This window comes from Notamacropus eugenii, chromosome 4 (genome assembly GCF_028372415.1).
Source record: "Notamacropus eugenii isolate mMacEug1 chromosome 4, mMacEug1.pri_v2, whole genome shotgun sequence".
Taxonomy (NCBI): Eukaryota; Metazoa; Chordata; class Mammalia; order Diprotodontia; family Macropodidae; genus Notamacropus; species Notamacropus eugenii.
The window spans coordinates 239,802,096-239,817,821 of NC_092875.1; the positions used below are offsets into that span (position 1 = coordinate 239,802,096).

Genomic DNA, 15,726 nt, shown 5'->3' on the forward strand with positions numbered 1-15,726 from the left:
CTCCCTCAGATACCTCTAAAAAGAGAATCTGACAAAATTTTGGAGGTGCAGAATCCAATACGAGACAGACTGTGGCAGTATCACAGCCCAGGACAGACTGAAAGAATCTATTCCACGAGGGTGGAGGAGCTTACAGCACACAGCACAGAATCCCTGCATAGCTGAGCAGGAAAGCCCCAGGGAAGCCTGAGAAAGCAGTAGCATGGCAGGATAGCAGCTCAGGGCAAGAGTCAAGTGTGCAAGTGAGAACGAGGGAAGGAGGCTCAGGTGTCTGCATCAGCTGCACCTGAGACTTTCAGCCAGCAGATTAAATGTCTGTAAGTCACCTCCTTGAACTTCTGGGAGCCAAAGTGGCAGAGTGATTGGTAAATGCTCTCTCCTCCTCCCCTTGTTGCCCTTGAAAGAATCATAAAATATTTCCCTAAAAAAATCCTGAATCAGTGGGATCAGCAGAAGGGGCAAACAGTCTTGTAACGCCTGAGGCTAGGAAAATTGCTAAAGAATATTTCTCTTCCTGTGGTGGAGGAATGGAGCTGTCCCAGACAGCCAGAGCTCCAGGGGGGTGGAGCCTCACACTAGGACCCAGGCATGCCTTAGCACTCCAGGAGAAACAGGAAGACAATAGAGCAGCCCAGGATCACCAAGCACTGAGCTTGCCTTTGCTCTAACTCAGCTGAGGAGATCTCTCCTGACCAGACTACCCCTTCCCCACACTTAACAAGCTTGCTCCAGGACTAATCCAGGAAACACAAAGAGAATTCACCTTTGCTTTCTCATATCAGCCAGCTCAGCACCAAGTTCTTTAGCGTCTAGCTGAGACAAAACCTCACCATCAAGAGCAAGAAACAAAGGAGGAAGGAAGAGACCATAGAATCTTTCTATGGGGACAAAGACCAAAACACCAATACCAAAGAGGTCAGTTTTGAGACTGTACTCCCATCTGAAACTTCAGAAGGGACTATGAACTGCTCACATGCACAAAGAGCACTCCTAGAACAGCTGAAGAAGGAAATAGAAGAAAAATGGCCAGTGATTTTAAAAGTATGAAAAAAGAATTCACTGAAGAGAACAGCTCTTTAAAAAGGAAAATTGAACAAATGGAAAAGGAAGTACAAAAACTAACTGGAGAAAATAATTCCTTAAAAGGAATAATTGGACAGATGGAAAAGGAGATGCAAAAGTCAACTGAAAAAAACAATTTGATGAAAATTAGAATTGGACAAGTAGAAGGTAATGACTCTATAGAACATCAAGAATCAGTCAAACAAAATCTAAAGAATAAAAAGATAGAAGAAAATGTAAAATATCTAATTGGAAAAACAACTGACCTGGAAAATAAATCCAGGAGAGAAAATTTAAGAATTGTTGGCCTACCAGAAAGCCATGATGAAAAAAAGAGTCTGGACAATATCTTTCAAGAAATTATCAAGGAAAACTTCCCAGAAGTGCTAAATCCAAAGGGCAAAAGAGTCATTGAAAGAATCCACTGTTCATCTCCCAACAGACATCCCAAACTAAAAACACCAAGAAATATTGTTGCCAAATTCCAGAACTATCAAGTGAAGGAGAAAATACTACAGGCAGCCAGAAAGAAAACCATTCAAATATCGAGGAGCTACAGTCAGGATCACACAGAACCTTGTAGCTTCTACATTAAAAGATCAAAGGAATTAGAATATGATGTTCTGTAAGGCAAAGGAGCTGGGACTACAACCAAGGATCAGTTACCCAGCAAAGTTGAGCATAACATTTCAGGCAAGGAGATGGACATTCAATGACATAAGGGATTTTCAGACCTTTCTGATAAAAAGGCCAGAACTCAATAGAAAATTTGATTTTCAAATGCGGGTCTCAAGAGAGGCAAAAAAGGTAAACACGGGAAAAGAAAACTTGTTACTCAATTTGGGCAAACTGTTTACCTCCCTATAAGGGAAGGTGATACTCATTAATCTTGAGAATTGTATATCTATTATGAAATATAAAAGGAATATAAAGAGATAGAGGGAACAGGTATAAAGTAAATTATGTGATGATAAAAATGTGGTTTAAGCATTCAAAGGGATTATAACAGGAGATGTGAAAAGGAGGAAGTAGAAAATGGTACATTATATCACAGGAAGAAGTATAAAATTATATTACAGTGGAGGGAAAGAGGGGAGGGAGATGAGCATAGTTTGAGAAGCATTCTCATCTGATTTGGTTCAAGGAGGGAACAACAAAATTAAGTATATAAATCTAACCAGCTCTATAGGGAGTAAGAGGGGAAGGAGGAAAGAAAGGGGAAGGGAGGCTAAAAGGAAGGGAAGAAGTAGTAAGGGTAAAGGGCAGTAAAAGGGAGGGGGGCTGAAAGAAGTAAGGGAAGACTGCAGGAGGTGGTGGTAAAAAATTAAAACCTTATTGTGGAGGGGAAAGGAGAAGGGAGAACTAAAAGCACAAATGGTGGGAAAGAGAATGGAGCAAAAGACACAGATAGTAATTATAACTGTAAATGTGAATGGGATGAATTCTCCCATAAAACAGAGACAGATAGTAGAATGGATTAAAAGCCATAATCTAACAATATGTTGTTTACAAGAAACACAATTGAAACAGAGGGATGCACACAGGGTAAAGGTGAAAGGTTGGAGCAGAATATATTGTGCTTCAGCTCATGTAAGAAAAGCAGGAGTAGCAATCCTAATCTCAGACAAAGCAAAAGCAGAAATAGATCTAATCAAAAGAGATAATAAAGGAAACTATATCCAGCTAAAAGGCACCATAGACAATGAAGCAATATCATTACTAAACATATGCACTCCAAGTGGTGTAGCATCCAAATTCTTACAGGAGAAGTTAAGGGAGTTACAGGAAGAAATAGATAGCAAAACTATACTAGTGGGGGACCTCAACCTTCCCCTCTCTGAACTTGATAAATCTAACCTTAAAATAAACAAGAAAGAAGTTAAGGAAGTGAACAAAATTCTGGATAAGGTAGATATGATAGATCTCTGGAGAAAATTGAATGGGGATAGAAAGGAGAACAAAGGACAAAAAAAGCAACTCATCTAGGAAGTACATACTCCTATACTTAAGAATTAGCAAACTTATTTTTCATGAAATAATTTTTACAATTTTCTTTAGAGAAGATGAGGACTGTTATGTTCTAAAATCAACTCTGATTTCCATCTGTGGAGGTTTCTCTTAATTACACAGCTAACCCTTAGTGTAAAGAAATAAGGCTTTGACCCAATATTTATGAATATAAAGAATTCAGTTTTGCTGGTGTGAATATTCAAAATCTACATAAGAGATTTAGAGAAATTGCTCACCAACTCCTAAAAACCACTTCATTATTTTATGCAAATGGAATCAATCAACACATTCATTAAACACCTGCTACTCAGGAGACATGGGGCTAGGCACTAGAGATAGTACAAAAATGAAACAGGCCCTGCCCTCAGGGAACTCGAATTCTGTTATGGAGATGACGTGCATAAATATATGAAATTATATTCAAAATAATACAGTGTAAAATTTGAGAGGGAAAGATGTTAGCAAGAAAGGAAACAATGGGTCCAAAGAGATGGAGGTAAGGAGAATAGATTCCAGGCATGTAGGGTGGGCAAAGAAAAGGTACCTGCCATGTGTGAGGGGCAGCCAGGTGAGTTTGGTTGAAGTAAACTTGCCAGGGAAACAGGACAAGTTAACGGGTTGAATGAGTTAACCATAGTACCTTGAAGGTACAAAACTGTATGATTCTGTGAGCCCATGCAGATCAGGAGAGGGAGGAACAAGCAAAGGCTTTGTCTTTCTTTCTGTCTTTCTTTTTCTTTGTTTCTTTCTTTCTTTCTGTCTTTCTTTCTTTCCTTCCTTCCTTTCCTTCCCAATTGCCTCTAGGGACAAGTAAAAAATGCTCCTTTTGACATTCAAAGCCGTTCATCACTTTTTTGTTGTTGTTCACTTGTTTCTGACTCTTCATGACCCCATTTGGGGGTTTTCTTGGCAAAGATCCTGGAATGTTTTGCCTTTTTCTTATTTTACAGATGATGTAAACAAACTGCAGTAAAGAGGATTAAGTGACTTGTCCATACAGCTAGCAATTGCCTGAGTCCAGATTTGAATTGAGGAAGATGTCTTCCTGACTCCAGTTCTGGCTCTCTATGCACTGCACTACCTAGTCACCTTCATGACTTCATAGCCTACCCTTCTCTTAATTTTCCAGTCTTCTTATACTTCACTCCTCCTGACATGTAGTCTTGGATCTAATGACACTGGCCTCCTGGCTATTCCATGAACAAGATGCTCCATCTCTCAGATCTGGACATTATGCTCTCTCTCCTCCACTCTGACTACTAAATTCACTGGCTTCCTTAAAGTTCAGCTAAAATCCTACCTTTTGCTGGAAACCTTCTAGATTCCAGGACAGCTGGTGGAGCAATAGAGTACCAGATCTAAAATCAGGAAGACCTGCATTCGAATGTGGCTTCAGAAACTAGCTGTGTGACCTTGGGCAAGTCACTTAGCCTCTGTTTGCCTCAGTCTCTACATCTATAAGAGGGGGATAACAATAGCACCTACTTCCCAGGCTTGTTGTGAGATCAAATGAGACAACAGTTATAAAGCACTCAGCACAGTGCCTGGAACGATAGCTGCTATATAAATGCTAGCAGCTGTTATTATTCCCAACATCTCTTAATTCTAGTTAATCTGTTTATTATTTCCTATTTGTCCTATATATAACTTGCTTTTCATACATTTGTTTGCATGTTGTTTCCCCTGTCAGATTGTAAGTTTCTTGTGGGCAGGGACTGTCTTTTGCCTCATTTTGTATCCACAGCACTTAGCATGGTGTCCTGCACAAAATAGGCACTTAATAAATTGACACTTAAAAAAAAAATCAATTGTTAAAAAAGAAAGAATCTCTGCTTACTAATACCTAACTTTAAAATGGCCTGTGGTTATATAAATAGCCTCCTCTCCTCCCTACATCCATTTGTTCTGTCAGTAACTAGCAAACTGGTTTTATAAACTTTAAAGAAGTCACTTAATAAGACTCTCTAGGTCATCAAGTGTTCCTATTTTGTTTATCTATGAAATGAAGGAGCTAGACTAAATATTCTTAACATTGAAAGGCATTGTGGTAAAATGAATAAATGCCAGATTTGGAGTCAGGAGAACTGTGTTTGAATCCTGCCATGGAGACTCACTAATTGTCTCAGGGACTCATTTTCTCATCTGTTTTTTTGTTTGTTTGTTTGTTTTAAAGGATTTGGAATCACAGAATAAGAGAGTTGGAAGAGACCTCCATGGTCATGTATTCCAACACACAAACAGAAGGAATTCTTGCATGGTCTATATCTTGCAAGGATATTGTGGTGATTGGGTTTCCTGAGCCTTTAAATGTCTAGTTCAATCATTTCTAAAATCTATTACAAAATATAAAATGTTTAATTGCTAAACTGAGAAATCTTAGAGGTATTTTGGTTTCTTTTTTCAGGTAAGGAAAATTTAACAGAGAAGGCTTATTTCTTAACCAGCCAGTTCTAGCTTATATGTAATAATTCAATTTAATCTTTAATAAGCACCCACCAGAACTTGTAGCAGATGCTTCAGAACCTCAAAGATTAATTATTTTGTTATCACAGTTACTTTCTGTAGTGGTAGAGATCATAACAAAACATGTACCTTCTTCTCTTTTGTAATTTTCACCCATATATCCCATATACTTTTCCCAGACAATCTGCCCCATGTGCTGGAAGCCTTGCTAGGTGTCTTACAATACTCCATGGAAGCAGTAGACTTGGTTATCCATCATTATTCCCTGATCACCCTATATGTTCAACCTGCTTCCATTTCTGATAATACATTTTCTTGGACAATATCTTTTGTGCCAATTCTTAAACTTAAAAAGCATCTTTGGTAATACGCTGCATGCAGCTTACTTACACCCACGATGAAACTCTCCATTGCTCTTTGGATCACTCAACAATTTTTATTCTTCAGAGGTTTTTATGTTCCTTGATTTGTGATCATATAGCATTACCAGCAGAATGAATATTGGTATTAGAAAGATGGAATTTTATATGTAACCATAGCTTGAAATCTTTAAAAGTCCTATACAGTTCCCCAAATGTAATGCAGCTGCTCCCTTCTTCCTATTCAATTTTTTGACATTCCTGCTGTAGCTCTCCAAGATCTGTAGACTGATGGGCTCACTCAATGTCCATATATTGGAGAGGTCTGAGAGATGGAGACAAAGAAAAGAGGGAGAGAGAGATAGAGAAGGGGGGAGAGGGAGAGAGAGAAAAAGGAGGAGGAGGAGGAGAAGGAAGAGAAGAAGGAGGAAGAGAAAAGGAGGAGAAGAAAGGAAGGAAGGAAGGAAGGAAGGAAGGAAGGAAAACAAATAACACAGTTCTTGCCTTCAAGAACTGTCATAGATTAAGGATTCTGGGACAGGAGGAAGAGATGTGTTCTCAAGGTTTTAGGGTCCCTCATCCTTTGTTAAGTCATTCCCAGGGCCACTTTAAGGATACCAGATGTGTCCTAGCCTAGGGTAGGCTGACGATGAAAAGAGTCTGTATTACATGTTGGCTTATGGTACAGTATTTGTGAAGAGTCTGTATGGATGAGAGAGTGTTGATGCTAAGTGCTTGGGAATCTGTGAGTCAACACATGGAATCAGAGAGCAGTTGCAGGGGTGAGAGTCTATTCATTATAAAGCGATTCAGGAAGTAATATAAGAGTGAGAGGGTATGAATGCTGGAGCAAGTGTATGGCTGACCAGTCTTAATTTTTCATTAAGCACTCATGCAAGAGGAACTGTGTTTGTGAATTTGTGTCACAGTTCTCCTCCCACCCTCCATCAGATAGATATAGGGTATATGCCAACATGGAAGAGAAGAGGGAGGGATGAACAGCTATTAATCAGATTTAATCTTGTACCACTTTTCTAAATTAGGCATTTTCACATCTATTTTACTCTGTTTTGAGAATAGTTCACTTCCTCCCAGCTCTCCCACCTTCTACTGTCCCCTTACACACACACACACACACATACACACACACACACACACACACACACACACACACACACACATGCACACACACATACACGCACATACAGACATGCACATGTACATGCACACACATACATGTGCACAAGCACATGCACATACACATGCACACAACTTGGTTATTGGACTTGTTTGATAAATTAGCAACAATTGCATAACAAAGAATTTATGATATTGGAAGAAGAAACAGCATGGATAATTCCCAAATAGTTTAGGTTTGGTTTTGGAATGTATTTTTGAACTTATATTTGAACATGGGATATAAGAAAATAAAAAGCACTGTATAAATAAAGGTCTGAACCTTCCACCCCTTACCCTTGGCTCCCTCCAGTTCCAAGACAGCTAATGGCACAATGAACAGAGCTCTGGGTCTGGGGTCAAGAAGGCCCGATTTCAAATCTAGCCCCAGACTTAGTACCTGTGTGACCCCAGACAAGTCACTTGACCTCCCTTTGGCTCAGTTTCCTCAACTGTTAAGTAGAGATAATAGTAGCACCTATCTCCCAGCATTGTTGTGGGGATCAAATGGGACAATATTGGAAAATATGCTTAGCACAGCATCTGGCACAGAGTGAGTACTATGTAAATGATTATTTTCTTCCCTTTCTTTTCCTCTTCTCTTCCATCAAGAGACTTATTAAGTACATACTTGGTGGAAGGCACTGGACTGAGTAGTGAAGATACAAAGACAAAAATGAAACTGTCCCTTCTTTAAGAAGTTAACATTCTAGTGGAAGAGAGAGCACGTAGATAAATATCTCTATGCCTGACCCATAAAAGGCAGATATGTGGCATGGATGAGAAGTCACAAGCGCTGGGCTTCCTACAGAAGATGTTGTTTGAGCCAAGTTTGAGCGAAGAGCAGAAATGACAAGAAGAGCTCGGGCTTCCAAATGACATGCCAGCATTGAAGGAGAGCCAGTACAAAGGCGCAGAGATGGGAGATGGCAAAAGGATGCAAATTAGGCCAGTGCGACTGGACTGAAGCACTAATGGAGGGGAGTCATATGTAAGAAGATGGGAGAGGGAAGAAGGAACAGATTTTTAAAAATCTTAAATACCAAGCAGAGGAGTTTTGTATTTGTTCCTGGTGACAATAAGAAGAAACTAGAGCTTATTAAATAGGGAGGTAATGTGGTCAGACCTGCACTTTAAGAAAATCACTTTAGCAGTTTATTTAGGACAGGATAGTGGGGTGACACTTGAGGCAGGGAGAGTTATTAGAAGGCTGTTGCAATAATCTAGGCATGGTATGAGGGCCTGAACTAACATGGTGGTTGTGTGAGAGGTGGGGTCAGATGTGAGAGACGTTGTAGGGGTAGAAATGACAAAATTTGGCAGCTAATTGGATATGAGAATTGAGGGAAAGTGAAAAGACAAAAATAACACTGAGATTATGAAACTGAGAGACTAAAAGAATGGTATGTGGCTACATTCCCTGATACTTACTTTAATCTATTATCTCATTTCTTCTTGCCCATTGATTACCATTTACTTGGGACACTGCAAAGACAAAATTGTCATATTAGTCATTGAAATGTTTTATATTATTTCTTGCAAATGAATTGACCAGGCATGTAGTACCTTCCTTTCTCACTGAAATATAATGTAATTCATTAAAGGGTCATCTTCAGAAAGGTGATCCAACTGTTTCCTTGTCAGATTCTACACTCTGTCACCTCTCTTAACCATACATGATTTCAGAAATTGCATGCTTTATTTGCCTTATATCAATAGACTCCAAGCCTGAGTACATTGCATAAAAAGAGAATGATAACTAGAGGATTTCCTGCAAAAAGGACCTAACCAAAAAAACAAAAATCCTGATGGAAAAGTAGGTCACCCTGTCCTCATTTCTGAGTCCTAATTGGTAATTGCAGATTTGTTATGAAATGACAAGATTTGGCAACTAATTTGATATGTGGAATAAGCAAGAATGAGGAATTGAGGATGATTACTTCATGATTAGAAGAATGGTGGTGTCCTCAACGATGATAGAGAGGTTTGGAAGAAGGGTGCCTTTGGGAAGAAAGAAATAAGTTCTGTTTTGGACGTAGTGGGTTTGAGATTCCTACAAACCTCAAGAGAGAGACTGGGGCTGAATACAGAGATCTGGGAGTCGGTATGGAGATAATAATTGAACCAATGGGAGCTAATGAGGTCATCAAGTTAGGGTATAGACAGAAAAGAGAAGTATGTTGGGGTACACCTTCAGTTAGTGGTCATGATATGGATGATGAACCAGAAAAGGAGACTGAGATTGAGTAGCAAGATATGTGGGAGGAAAAGTAAAGGAAAACATTGTCACAACAACCTAGAGAAGAGAAGCCATCCAGGAAGAACGGATAGGCAGTGGTCTCGAATGCTGCTGAGATCATGTTGGAGGAGGATTGACAAAAGTCCATCAGATTTGGCCTTTGGGCCATTGGCAGTTTTGGAAAAAATGATTTCAGTTGAGTGATGAGATCCCAAGCCAGATTGCAGAGTGCTAAGATGGGAGTGAAGTAAAGGCTTAGTGTGCTGGCAGCTTTTTCCAAGGAGCTTAAGAGAGGCTGGAGCATAGGAGGTAGTGAGCATGGAAAGTAGGCTCTAGTGAAGACTTTCTGAGGACATGTTTATAGGTTTCAGGGAAGCAACTGGTAAATGGAAAAGATTGAGATTAGACATAGAGGGAAGAGCAGTCTGCTGAAGAAGATGGCTGAGGATGGGATTAATGCAGATTAATGTAGATTGTTTGTCTTATTCCCTTGGTTTAATTCTTTCCATGTCCTACTTGTTTCTGCACATAGAAGGCCCCATGTCTAGGACTGATCTGGACGAGCCTAAAAGGAAAAGTAATCATTGAGTCAAGTATTTATTAAGTACCTACTATGTGCCATGTGTACATGCATTTATGTATCTGGCATATTGCATAAATACATAGGTATTATGTATGTGTGATGCATGTATATGAAGGGGGCTTTGAAATGACCAAGAAAAAAGAAGGTAAGACAAGAACTGTCAGCTTCAGATTATTGAAATAGACTAAATAAACAAGTTCTGGGTTTACCTAAGGTCATCCCTTCTATTTAGGAGGTGGAAAATATGTCTTGATTTATTCCAAACAGACCAAGAATAAGTAATGTGATGGCTGCGAACAAGGGGTGTGTGATTTAAAAGCTACATCAGGGGAACAGATTCTTGAAAAATTTGTAAAACACATTTTATCAGTTAGAATTTGTTTTAGTGTTGATCGTTTCAGTTGTTATCAGCTCTATTTTTAAAAGCATTGTACAACTCTTTAGACTAAATATAAACTTGAAAGCTAGTCCCAGAAAGTGGAATTTCTTCTGTGATGAGGAGACAAAAGGCTTTCTATAGACCAAGCCCTTGATCTAAGTTGGCTTTGCTGAGTTTTAACAAAGGAAGTAGAGTCTTCAATGGAGATAAAGCTACTAATTAGCATGTAAGGGATGCTGATGCATGTAATCACTACTCTGGCTAAGTAATCAAACCCCAAACCCGCCTACATTATTTTTTTTTCCCCTCATGGAGACTTGTCTGTGCAGTAAAGAATTGGTTTCTTGAATTTTTTTTTTTTTTTTTGCAAAAGTTGACATTTGAAAAGAGTCTTCAAATGGTATTTTCCCTCCCTTTCATTTATTCATTTAGCTTACCGTTCAAAGGCACCCATAGGAAAACAAAAGTGCCTTAGTAATTTCTTCAAAGTTTAAAAGAGGAAGTATAATGGTCTGTATTTTACTTATGTTTTCCCTAAACAGGAAACTTTCCCTTTGCAGATTCATCATTTTCAGGGTTTAATATTTTCAACATCTCACCCAACTCACCATGGCTGCCCCCCTTCTCCTTGGAACAAGCTCACTAGGACACATACTGCAGAAGTCAGTGTTTTTAAAAGGAGATATGGAGTAGAGCAGATCTTTCCCTGACATAATCAGAATAATTAAAATGCCACTGAAAGGGGGGAAATTTAACGAAAAGCAAATCATAATTGCATAGAAGGAAAGAATAAGCAGTTAAGTGCCTACCTATGTGTCAGGTACTGTGTTAAGTGCTTTACAAATATTAAAGCATACGGGGAAACAAATCCTATTTTGTACATATATTTATATCATCAGGCCAGTACAATATTCTCAAATGTGAAACAACTCCTATATCTAATTGCCATCCTCCTTATTTCCTTATAGACAAATGATCAGTAGCATTATTGACTCTATGCAAAATTATTACTTCAAAAATAACCTACGAAACTAATGTCATCCTTAACATTTTAACATACATTAGGGAGCAGGGACTAGATTTGTGATTTCTTTGGTATAGTGAACCCACACAGGAAGATACTCCTTCTTCCAATCTTCTCTCCGGTTTATAATCCAGTATCTCACCCAGGGTCAAATAGAATGCATCAAAGGCAGGACTTGATCCCAGGTCTTCCTGGATGAAGGAAAGCCCTTCATCCACTATACGACACCATCTTATTTGTGCGGTGACATTTGGAATATGTATCCATTTTCCAGAAAAGTCTAGGTTTTCTTCATTTGTCTTCAGCAATTCTTTCAAATCCTATTCTCCTAATAATTACCTGAAAGTATTTCATTAAGAGCCATTGTCAACAGGCACAGTGAAATAAGATTTAAAATGAAATCTTGATTCTTCAAAGACAATTTCATGGAGCAAAGCACCACAAGTTAATTGCTATTTTTAGCCACTCAAGTCTTTGAATGTATTGTTCCCTCAATTCACATTCCTGGTAAATGAGAACATAAGCTCTTTCACTAGATGTCATAAAGCATTTTTAGTGGAAGAAAAATGGAACTTTTAAAAACTAGGAAATAAGTTTCTTTTTAAAAAATGAGTCTCATGATTTATGACAGTGAATTTATCTTGGCTTGTATTCTGAACAGGGCTTAATGAAGGAGAATTTGATGAGCAAACATTTTAATATCCTGAATTGAACAATAATTAATCTTCAAATGACAGCGAGACTTCCACTCGTTAAAAAGTCTGTAAAGACCTTTAGTTAGAAATAGAAGGAAAGTGAGTGATTGTCGAAGGTTTCAAGTGGAACTTCTTAGGAGGGAGGGCATGAATTGTCCTTCCCAAAGCACAAACATTATATTGTATTGTAATTGTATGCCCCTCTGTGTAGGCATTTTCTATGCTCATCAAGTCAATGAATATTTATGCTGAGTAATTCTGTACTTCAAATACTTTGCCTAATAGACAAAGTGACAGATACTAGGAGTGGCAAAAATGGAGCCTTAAAATTGCCTCCTGGTTTTAATCTGCTGAAGAGAGGCCTCTCCGTGGCACAGTGGATCAAACACTGAGCTTGAAGTGAGGAAGACCTGCATGAGCTCATATCTGTCCTCAGACACTTGTCTGTGTGACCCCAGGCAAGTCACTTAGGTCTTGCTGCCTCAGTTTCCTAAACTATAAAATAAGGATCATAATAGCACCCACTTCACAGGGTTGTTACGAGAATCAAATGAGATATTTGCAAAGCTCTTAGCGTAGTATCTAGCACATAGTAGGTGCTTAACACAAGTTTGTCCCCTTCCCCTTTTGGCCTTGAAATGCTTAGTGTGCCACTCTCCCCCTACCTCTCCATAGTTCTCTCATTTCTACTCCTGTAACTAACAGTCTCCCAGTTCATAGGGTAAAATATTCAGGTTAGCAATGCTATAAGTCTTTGCTAGCAGGGCAAATAAAACTCCCAAGATCCCTACCATCTATTAACCTACTCAGTCCTTTACATAGAAAAACAATGTGCCTGGATGTTACAGAGACTTGCTATTTATCTCATTATGACTTTCCAATAATTGACTCTCTCTAGTACACACTCAATGGAACCCTCCCTTTTATAACTGAGAAGAACCTTTAAAGATTCTTTTAAACCTTCTAAAAGAACCCACCTGCCATATTTTACCATACCTAACCATAAAGGCCTGGCTCCTTATGTGCAGTGAACTGTCTCTCTAACTAGAGGAGAGCAATATTTTTCATAAAGGAGGTGTTGTTTAGAGCTATAGCCATCATTAGATTTAGTTAAGCTTCATTGGGAAGCTTTCACTTTGAACACTGAGTCTTTTTCAAAAGTAAAAATAGCATCAAATAATTATAAATGTCCTTTTAAACAGATGATTTAATAAGAATGAGTATGCTCTTCTGATTAGAATAAGAGCTGGCATTTTTACAAGGTGTCCCAAAAATCTTAGTTCAGTCATAACCATTCATAGCTTCAGATATATAAATGCTGCAATCTTAGAAAGAACAATATTTGAAAGAGTAATTATTTAACTTCTTAAAAATTGATATATTTCATATTCGAATTCAACAGAACTATGTCTTGTGCTGTCTATCACTCTAGTTGATTTTTAAACATTGTAGAAACTTTAATTAACTGCTGCTCAGTGACTGAAAGGATCTCATTTTACATTTTTAATTCTAGCCTTAAGATCATCCAAAGAATGAGTTTTTGATGCATACATGATAGTTTTGATGTGACCCCCAAACAAAAAAGCCTAATGGACTTTTTTTTAACTTTTGCATGCTTTATTTACAATTTACCACACTTCAGTAGAGCAGGTCCATTACAGCAAACTTAGTCAATGCATAACTAAAACCCGTTTAGCTATTTAAAGGGAATTTTTATTTATCAAGGTGCCTATTTCAATGAAATGTCCCATCAGTCAGAGGCGAAATGCCTATACTAAAGACCCTCTCCAATACAAACTCCGTGGAACCCTTCCTTATACTCATTTTACTCCCATTTTACCCATTTATTCATGCAACAAGCTTATGTTCCTCATCCTCCCTCTATCCCACCTTTAAAATAAAAAATTAATGGAACTCTTATAATTTAAAGGAAACATGCCCTTTGCCAACTCAACTTCATTGAAGGGCAGGTTGCTCCACACCACTCTCCTCCTATTCCTAAGTAGATCAGATCAGCATTCAATAATGTTACTCCAAAGTGCAACACATGACTGGTAAGCAGCATGTACCAGAGCCAGGCTGACAGTAACAAGGAAGGCTTGTGATGAGATAATCAAGTTGGTCAAGCAACAGTCTTCTGGTCTCAAGAAAGTGTCTTCCAGAAATTGTTACTCATGAAACACATAATGACAGGGTGCCTAGTCTTATTAAAATTGAAATTTCATTATTCAAAATCCACAAAAATCAGTGCAAAAGAAATTTAAATAATGAAATTTCCAAGTGACTTTTTTTAAAAAAATTGGAATATTTGTGCTTCTAAAGTTATTAAAATTTAAAACTACACTAACAGGAATGAGATTTGTTAAGTGATGTATTTATATTTACTCCCTTGATCCTTACAATAATCTTATAAAATAGATATTATTATTATCCCCATTTTACAGATAGAAGAATTGAGTCACAGTGAGGTTAAGTGACTTGCCCATGATCACATAGCTAGTGTCTGAAGGAAGATTTGAACTTGGGTCTCCTGACTCCAAATTCCATTTCTATCCAGTGAACCACTTAGCTATCTGAGGTAGAAAATAACACCCCTTCCCTTTGTCCCCATCCCCAAGAAATAATAGATGGTCTTGGAAAGGTGATATAGGTAAAAATAACATCTCTTTGTGGACCAACAAGGTGATGAATTTATCTAGCATTGCTAGCATTCACATGAATGGCAGAACCACAGAAGCTCAGAAATGACAACTTCAGAAGCCATATTGGATAATATTCCTAAATTTCATGACCTTCAGTATTGGTGGAACCTAGTATCCACCAAATCATCCCATTCTATTCTTGGACCTCTCCAGTGTTTAAGAAGTTTTTCCTTAAATTAATCCTAAACTTGTCTTTTTATTTCTTTTGCCCTCTGTGTCAGACATAAAGCCCATAATCAGGTCTGGTTTCAACAGGAAATTAAGAATTAATAGTACTTTCTATCACTCAGTCCCCTTTATTCTCTCTCTTAAAACATTCTCTTCCTGAGTTGATATTTCATCTGTTTTTACCATAAAAGATACCAAAATTTGTTTTGTTTCTTAAATGGTGGAGAAGTTTCCATAGTGTTGTTCATGTATTGGGTATGTGAAGAAAACGTGTTAACAATAGGGAATATTGAAATAACCACTACAAACAAAGGAAGCCAAAATTTTAGTTCTGATCTCCCTACCACTAACCAGCCATATGATCTTAAATACATCATTTAACCTCCTCTAGAGCTTAGTCTTGTTATCTGTAAAAGGAAGGTATTGGTTTAAATTTGGGGTTCTTATCCTACTTGTGTTGTGTTGTGTTGGCATTCAGTTGAAACTAATGACCCTTCCCTAAGAATAATGTCTTTAAGTGCATAAAACAAAATATATAGAATGATAGAGGAAAACCATTATATTTAATACAGTTGTCAAAATATTAAAGGTCATAGACTTCAGGTTAAGAACTCCTACTCTAGGTTACTTTCACCATCCTTTTCAGCTTTAATGTTCTCTGATTCTATGATTTAAGCCAATTCATCCCATTGTCTTGACGGTGTCTTTGTGCCTAAGAGCACACATTTTCAAGATATTTAGCATTTAGGAATTCAGTATTAAGCCTCCAACCAGAGAGAACCTAACTGGCTGACCTAAACATTGACCCAACTAATCAGTCAAAACTCAACCAGCCTTTAATCAAATGCCTACTTTGTGCCAGGTAC

The 15,726-nt window shown here is 38.0% G+C and overlaps 1 protein-coding gene across 1 annotated transcript in view; it reads left to right on the forward strand.

Moving 5' to 3' along the window:
* LOC140501080 (disks large-associated protein 1-like) overlaps window positions 1-15,726 on the forward strand; it is an 890,990-nt gene that overhangs the window by 455,662 nt on the left and 419,602 nt on the right. The window lies entirely within an intron of this gene.